The sequence below is a fragment of the Cynara cardunculus genome (assembly GCF_001531365.2).
Source record: "Cynara cardunculus var. scolymus isolate 2C chromosome LG 15, CcrdV1, whole genome shotgun sequence".
NCBI classification, from domain to species: domain Eukaryota; kingdom Viridiplantae; phylum Streptophyta; class Magnoliopsida; order Asterales; family Asteraceae; genus Cynara; species Cynara cardunculus.
Window position 1 is genome coordinate 11,218,184 of NC_037542.1, and position 9,426 is coordinate 11,227,609.

Genomic DNA, 9,426 nt, shown 5'->3' on the forward strand with positions numbered 1-9,426 from the left:
TTTATAATAAAACATCATAAAAATTTTTTTAAAGATAATATTTAAGTATTCTGTTAGAATTTAATGATTATCTTAATTATATTTTAGAATTTTTATATTTAAAATGAGATGTTTATCTTGTATTTGATTATGTTTATCTGCAGTTAGTTACACAAATTCATATATGAAGCTTTAATAAGTTGTACTTACGCACAATGTACTTGCAATTTTGAGTTTTAAGTAATATGCATTAATAAACAGTACTTTACGCATAAAAAATGGTTTTTAAGAGTTTTTGTCAAATGATTTATAATATAGTATAGATAATAATAAAATGATATTTTCATTTTTGTTTTAATATTTATGACGTGTGATTAATAATTATGGTAAATAATAAATTAATTTCACTAAAAATAATTTATCTTATGAATATACACTTATATATAAATAGTATAAAATATTAAATTTTACATAATTTAATTTAAGAAATAATCAATATCTATAATATTTCTCTTGATAAACCGGTGAGCGAATATAGTCTACCGGTTTGGTGGGTCACTCTTAAAATAAACAAAATGTTTACTATTTATCGGTCGGATGGAATTTCTTTTTTAATCTTAGTATCCATTTTTCAGCTTATTAGATAACTGTTTACTAAATGTCACTTAGGACCTGCTCGGTAACAGTTTAATGAGCTATATAGCAGATATGGCTAATTCGCATAGTGATACCTATGTATGCGGTAAGAGCTTAATTGCTCAGACAAGAGCTGAATCGGTCAGCTACAAAACCATACTCCTATGTACTCAGCCATCACATTGTATTAATTTTCCTCATCTACCACTCTCCCCAACTACCCACTCATCCCCCAACACACCGCTGTAGACGATACCATAACCACCTTCTTCGATCACATTTTCAACAGAAAGTCCATTTGTTGCTGCCCCAAGCTCCCGGAGCGTGTACAACCAATCCCATTCTAGATGCAAAACCCCCAGCAACGAAGGTACACCACCATACGATGCAATTTCAATACTTGTATCTCTACTCTCACTGCTGGATTGACGATTGGAGAAAACAACCAAGTGCTCTAACTTCCCTATGTCGATTTGAATCTTCGGCAGAGGTGGACGGTGATCCACTATTGTCGATGACTCATGATGGACGATCTCTTGTATATCCTTCAACACAACAGGGGTTAGGGTTTGTGTTTGTTCAAATTTCTTCCTTCTTTTATTCGACAGGGAGTTTCGTCAGTAGGAGGTGATGCAAAGGGAGAGAATTTGTGGTTCTTGATATTTGTGGTGTCTTTTTTTAAAGTTAGGGTTCATAGATTTGTGTTTGTTAATTTAGGGTTCATAGATTTGAGTTTTTTTAATTTAGGGTTCATAGATTTGGGCATCAATAGTTGTTCGCCTCTCAAATCGACCCTCGATCGATCCATCCGTCCCTGAACACCCTCTCAAATCAATAGGGAAGAAGAGGAACAAAAAGAACGATTTCTCAATAGTAATGGGTTTGATGCTGTTGTTGTTAGTGATTTAATTCAAAGGTTTAAAGATAAACCGAGGATTAAGATGACCAATAAAGTCCAGGGGTAAATGGTCATTTCTGACATTCAGACTGTTTATTCAGCACAACAACCGAACAACAACTTATCTGTTAATATACAAACAACTATATCAATACAGACAACTATATTCATACAGGTCTTAACAGAAAACGAAACGAACAGCCCCTTACTTTTGAGATGAGCATGACAAAGACCTATAATCTTATCCAGTAAGAGGCATGGCAATGGCTGAGATTGTTACCCAATAAAATAATCTAGGGTCGCGTTCTTATCGATAAGTGCTTATCCGTTAAGTGTTTGATAAATGACCCTTCAATGAAAGTAAGTTGATGGTTAACAAACTAGACACTCTTGATAAAAATTAACAAATATATGGTATTAATGTTACAAATAAACCATTCCACGAGGATGAAAACTATAGAGTTTTGTTTAATAAAATCATAATAGATTGTTGGTTTGCTTGTTTTTACATAGAAATGTCATTGGTTCATAATACTTGTATGGTTGCTCTTCTTGAATTTTCTTTACAAAACAAAAGCTATAGAAACTCGATTTGGAAGCTAAAAAATGTTTTTTTTTTCTCCCTTTTTTCTTTTGCAAAGAAAGGGATTCAAACCCACATTCTTTTTTAGAGGAAACTTTGATCGGGATACTTATGCCAACTTAATACAACAAAACATCATGATGACATTTTTTAAAAACGAAATTCTTTTTCTACTACAACAGAACCATACAGTGAAGGACACGTTGTCTCTACATAACTACATAAGTTCTCCCTTGGCGATCACCATCACACTGCATCTATATATGTTGCCCCACCATTGTACCACCACCATCTTATCTGTCATATCCATGCACCACCTCCACCGCCATACTTGCATCACCTTGCACCGCCATGGGTTACACGAACTCTCATACTACGATATGATGTTGATAAGGAGAGAAGAAAGATGGTGTGAAAGAAAATAGAAACCATTGATGTGCTTGTAATTTTGTTAGAATTAATTACAATATATTTTTAATGGTGGTGTAAAATTTGCATGAAATTACTATTTTAGCGACATATTTAGCTAGGTCAACTTGTACGTTTAACAACACCTATTCAAGGTTTTTGTGGCACATGTAAAACTTTATTCGGTGATATTTTTATAATTAATTTATGAAAATGTCATGAGTAACAATTATCTACATCCAACCACAATAACAACTAACTTCACATGTACTAACAATAAGGGTAGTACTTGACTTATTTGAGTTTGGGCTCCAAAGGAAGGTTCAAATCTAAAGAGGAATAAGAATCATATTGTGGCCACAGAGGTTCAAATGGAGTGACTCCAGGCCACCCGCAAAACAGGTCGTCATTCTGAGATTAGTCGGCTCGCATAGCGGGTTGAATATCCAGATTAATAATAAATAAATAAAAAAACAACGCATGCATAAACGTAGTTTTTTTTTTTTTGAAATAACCTTAAACATGCTCCATCGATGGAACCTTTTAAAGATGTTACAATCTCTGAAGATATAACATTAGATTTGATTGGTGGTTTAATCAATTATTTATAATTAAAATCACATACTTATCACATTTATAAAATGAAAACAAGTAAATAATATTGTAATAATTGTTGATTAGCAAGTAAATAAATTTAAATAAATCTTTTATTATTTAATAAAAATATAAAATATCTTCTTTGCTCCAAAAAATTTGGTTAAGAAATTGGAACATAGCTTGCCTAATTTGGTAAACATTTTCTAGTATTCTTTTGTTGGGTTTGGGCCATTATTAGGGCTCAACCTTTTTGCTAAATAAGCCCAAGTATTTTTGGAGTTCGGCCCACCAATAATTCTTCAAGATAAATGGATGTCCAATAACTGTTTGATAGACGAACCTTTAATCTGGTGATCTTTTATAGTGTAACATCTAAAATCCGCCTTAATTAAGTAACAAGACAAATAAGAGAAAAATTGTTGAACGGAATTACTTGTAATGATTCATAGACCCGATGCGACATAATAGAACAAAATTATTTGTCTCGCATGCATTTGTTCTTTCCAAAATGTTAAATTGTCCTTAAAACACTGTCCTTAAGACAAATTGCAGGCAGATACATGCCATTGAACTGGCTTATTAGCATCTTTAATATATTCTTTAAAAAAAATTCAAAAAGAAGAACAAAAGTTAAAATCTTTAAACAAAATTACGTACATTTTCAACAGATTCTCTGTTTTAAAGAACTCAACATTGATTACAATATTGAAATATTTCATTCATCTGTTAAAATATTATTTCTCTATATCGATATTTATTTTAAAAGTTTCGTATTGGTGAAAATATATTAAAACATATTATCATTTTTGAGGTATTCTTCATATTTGGAGGAAAAAATCTTTTCTTTCGTACTTTCTTTGTATTGGAGACAGTTTTAGGATATTTGTTGGAGCATAATTGGAGGTAGGGGTGCTCACGGCCCGGGTTGATCGGTTTGGAGCCGTTTTAACAACCCAACCCAATGTTGGCGGATTGAAAATTTTCAACCCAACCCAACCAACCCGTTCGGGTTGATCGGGTTGTGTTTAAACAATGTAAAATCACATCAAAATAAAGGAAACTTTCCTTTGAAATACGACCGACCATTCAAGATAATATGCAAGTTCATCAAATATTTAGATATTACAATAAAAATGTTTAAACCAAATGATAATACATCAATCAACAACAATAGTTTTAGACGTTTCCAACCCCGATGCTTTCGCTTTCTTGACGTTGAGGTTGGTCATGTCATGATTGTCATCTACAATTCAAAGCTAAAGTTAAGATCGGGTTGTTGGGTTGGTCGGGTTTTTTTGGGCCTGACCCGATTCCAACCCAATAAGGTCGGGTTGGCTAATTTTTTATCAATCATCCATCGGGTTACCTCGGATTGAGTTTTTTTTTTTTTAAATTCGGGTTGGGTTAGTCGGGTTCATCGGGTTTTTGAGCACCCCTAATTGAAGGGGGAGAAGAACGATGGAGGTTTAATCGGGATATTTGGAGAGAACGATGGAAGGGATTTTAGGTTTTAGATTAAGGAGGGCAAACATGGTTATTTGTTGTTTTTGTTCAAGATTGTTACATTTTTTGGGTGGAAGATTTTTTTTTTAATTCCAGTTAGAGTTGTTAAATGGATGGTCAAACCTGCTATATCCGATCCTTCCAGCCCGTTAAGAAAATAAGGTTTGGATAACCATTCTTGAAAACATAGGTTGGACCGCGTTGGACCGTTAAAATCACAGTGTGGACTCAGGCAATGAAAGCAAATCGAACAGGTCTAGTCGTCCTATTATGTTCTGTGGTTTATGTTTTTTCCAGAGTAAATTACGAATTTGGTCTCTGTGGTTTATGTTTTTTCCAGAGTAAATTACGAATTTGGTCTCTGTGGTTTATTTTCTATCCACAGTGGTTCCAAAATCAAAATAAATACAAGGATGGTACCCATGGTACGCATTTTCACACCTATTGAGTCCTTCCCTTAACGGAATCAATAAAATTTTGTTAACCTTGTTAAATCTGAGGGCATTTTGATCTTTCAATTTCCTTTTTTTTTTTCTTTGTTTTTTCTTTATCCTATTAAACAATTTTAAGTAATTATTAATTATGTAATAAATTAAAGGACAAATTGCATGAAAAAGTAATGTACTTTGACTTGATTTCTATTTTGGGTAACGTACTTTCAAAACTTTCATTTTGGTACCTAAGATGTAAAGTTTTAAACATTTAAGTACCCGGGTAATTAGTTGAAGTATTAACCGGTTATCATACTGATGTGGCGAGTGATGTGGTATCCAACAAGGTATTATTTGTTGACCTAGTCAGTAATGTGGATTTTTTTTAATCTAAAATTAGTTTTTTTTTAGTCTAAAATTAGTCGTCACTGGGTTACCCGGGTACTTAAATGTTTAAAACTTTACATCTTAGGTACCAAAATGGAAGTTTTTAAAGTACGTTACCCAAAATAGGAATCAAGTTAAAGTCCGTTACTTTTTCATGCAATTTGCCTATTAGTTAAACCCCCCCCCCCCTCTCTTTCTTATCTAATTTTAATTTTACCAAACGCTTACCCGGGTAAGCGTTTACCAAGTAACATTATCTCACCGAATGAATATAGTAAGAACCAAGAATCTTATCGGATAAGAGCGAGACAAAGATCAAGGGCCTTACCCGGTAAGCGAGGGCGACGAATCTTACCACAGTAAACGTTCACCGGATAAATTATTGTATATTATGTCATTTTGGTGGGCTAAAATCTTACCGTACATAATAGTGTTAAATTTTACCGATAAACACTTACCATATAAGTGTTTGATAAACGGCTTATTAGATATTAATTAACATTCCTCTTTTACTTATTCAGTCCGAATTTTCACTACTTTTTCTTCAAATTTTTATTCTTTCTAAATACTTTTTTTTTTAAAATTAGTTTTAATTAATTTTATATTTAAATGTCGGTTATATTTGTAGTGCTAAATTGATTGGCCTGTTTTGAATTCAGATTTTAACTCAGACTTTAGTATATCTAATTTTAAACGCTGGTATGTAGCGCAGTAAATTAACCGAATGAACACGAACAAAGGCTTATTCATATTCGTTCGTTTAACTTAGCCGAACAAATGAACAAACACGAACAAAGACTTAGTTTCCTCTATTTCTACTTGAGGAAGCTGCAGGTTTTCCTCTATTTCTACTTGAGGAAGCTGCAGGTGGTGGTGGGGCGGCCGGATGAAGTTGCAGGTGGTCGTGGGTTGGCCGAAGAAAGTCACAGGTGGGGGTGGAGTGGTTGGAGGAAGCAGTAGGTGGGGGTTGGGTAGCCGGAGGAAGCTGTAGGTGATGGTGTGGTTGCCAGAAAAAGTTGCAGATGGTGGTGGGTGTGGCAGGAAATGGAGTTGCAGGTGGCGAATGTTGGGAAAAGTTATGAATGTATCATATATATGACAGTATGAGTATGCCTATATGTGTAGGTATATTTTTAATTTAGGGCTGTATGAAAAAGTAATGTATTTTAATTTGATTCCTATTTTGGGTAACATATTTTCAAAACTTTCATTTTGGTATCTAAGATGTAAAGTTTTAAACATTTAAGTACCTGGGTAACCCAGTGAAGACTAATTTTAGACTAAAAAAAGACTAATTTTAGATTAAAAAAAATTCACGTCACTGACTAGGTCAATAAATAATACCGAGTTGGATACCACATTACTTGCCACATCAGTATGATAACTGGTTAATACTTCAACCAATTATCCGGGTACTTAAATGTTTAAAACTTTACATCTTAGTTACCAAAATGGAAGTTTTAAAAGTATGTTAACCAAAATAGAAATCAAGTCAAAATACATTATTTTTTCATACAATTAAGAAAGAAATAGAGGTGTAAATTGAGATGATAAAAGAGTTAACGGAAAAAACAGATGCCGTTAATATAATGAGGTATTATTATGGAATTGATGTGATAAGGACATAAGGTTGGGGTATACGAAGAATACATATATTTTTCTAAATATACACTATTTGTTGTTTCCACCCGTTATAACTTCCTTTTCCCGTAATAATTACCCAACTTTGGGTTGTGATTAATTTAATCATTAAACTTCAAGTTTATTTTAAGGGTGTTTTATATATATAGAGAGAGAGGGGTTGGTTATTATACAACCATTAACATTTGTGCAACCAATACAACCCAATCTCGATCGTCTATTTCATTTGATTAATGTGTGATTTCATAAAAGTTTTTATTGTTTTCTAATATAAAATATCGATTATAATTAATGAACCATATTCATCTTTCATAAATATTCAAATCATAATAAATGAACTCTCATTATTTCCATAAAATATCTCAATATATTGGGTTGCATTGGTTGTACAAATGCGATGGGTTCTATTTGAACCAAGCGTTCTCTCTCTCTCTCTCTCTCTCTCTCTCTCTATATATATATATATATATATATATATATATATATATTAACCTGGATATCTAACCCGTTATGCGAGTCGACTAATCGCAGGAAGACCACCTGCTTTGCAGATAGCCCGGAGTCACTGCATTTAAACATCCATGGCCACAAGGAGATTTTTATTCCTCCTTGTATTTGAACCTGGGACCTCCGGTACTTTTGATATTTGGAGCCAAGCTCAAACCAATAAGACACTACCCTTGTGGTTAGGGTGTTTATATTTGTTATGATGCATTTATGGGTTATGACTATATCGCAATATGAAGTAACCTTATAGAAATATTAGTGAACGTTTTTGTGTCTCTTGAAACCAATATTTCTAATTTTAAGTCAAACTATATCATTTCCTAATACAAAGAAACATAGTAACTGTTTTGTTTTGTGGTCCATAATTATATAAGAAGATGTAATATTCACAATCAATTCTTCATGGATTACGACAAATCATGCAAAAAAATGTGGTTCTCAATGTAACGAATACATGTGTACTTGTTTGATCAAATTGCAAATCAATTATTATTGAATATTTCAAATTAAGGATTATAGGAAAAGTATTATGTTGAATTTCAATAGATATTGTTGTCTAATTAATGATGATTATTCGGTTTTATTTCATATAACATTTTTTTTTTTGTTAAATCTCTAATTCACAAGTTCATGTAAATATATGTTTTTCTTAAATAAATACAGTAAAATTATATTTAGGAAGACAAATATGCATACTCATAAATGTGCACATGGTAAGCTTTCACACTTAATTATTGGCATTGGTATATACCTTTTGATAGCTATTGTCTTCTGTGTTCAAAAAAGGTAGCTATTGTTTTCTATGTTCAAAAAAGGACGTTATAACATGTGTCATGGCGTCAGATATGTTTCTTTTGTTATGAAATGGCTCATAACATTTTTTAAGGCGTGATTCACGTCATGATGTAGCAGGGTTTTTATAAGACGTGATTTTTTTGAAATAAATAAATATATATATATATATATATATATATTATCTTTTATGTTTTTACACATTTAAATTTAAATTTTACACTTTTATAGATTTATCTAATCATATCATTCACAGTTTCACGAATTTATAAATGTCATGGACTTACATTAAAACGAAATTGTAAATTACTTTTATAAGCTATATCCCAACTTTTAATCAAAATCTATTTTTATAATAATAATCTATGTGATTTTTTTCTTCTAATATGAATATATATATATTTTTAATATCATTAACTATTTGGGAAACTAATTAAACTAGTCATTTTTATCAGTTAGTTTCACCTCTTAGCTACTTCTTTACAAAGTTTAGTAAAATAACCCTACATCCACAATTTTAATTTTTTCTGCGAACTTAGGTGAGAAATGTAATTTTTTTTGCGAACCTTGTGAGAAATGTAAAATATTTTGCAAACTTGGGTGAAAATGTAAATTTTTTACAGAACTTGTCGAAAATAACATTTTTCATTCATGTAGTTTGAAATTACAAGATGGATATAGTGATTCACAAAAACGTCTGGGTTTGGTACCGTCATCTAATGGTTGCTAAAAAGTTCTGTTAAATGAATGATATTTTCGTCATTTTTTCAATTCTTGTCTTTTTTTTTTTTACCCACTCAAAACTGATTTAGGCGTTGCTTGACAAACATAAGCTACCTTATTTTTTGTTTACGCGTTTGGATGACCACAAGTTAGCTTATTGAAACGCTACTTGGAGTAGCGTTTTGGAAGCTTATTTTCACTTTTTCCAGTTATATCCCTATTAATATTAATTATTATTTATTACGATTAATTATAAATAAATATTAGTTATTAATAAATACTAATAAAAATAATTATTACTAATATTAATAAACATTAGTTATTGATTATTACTATTAATT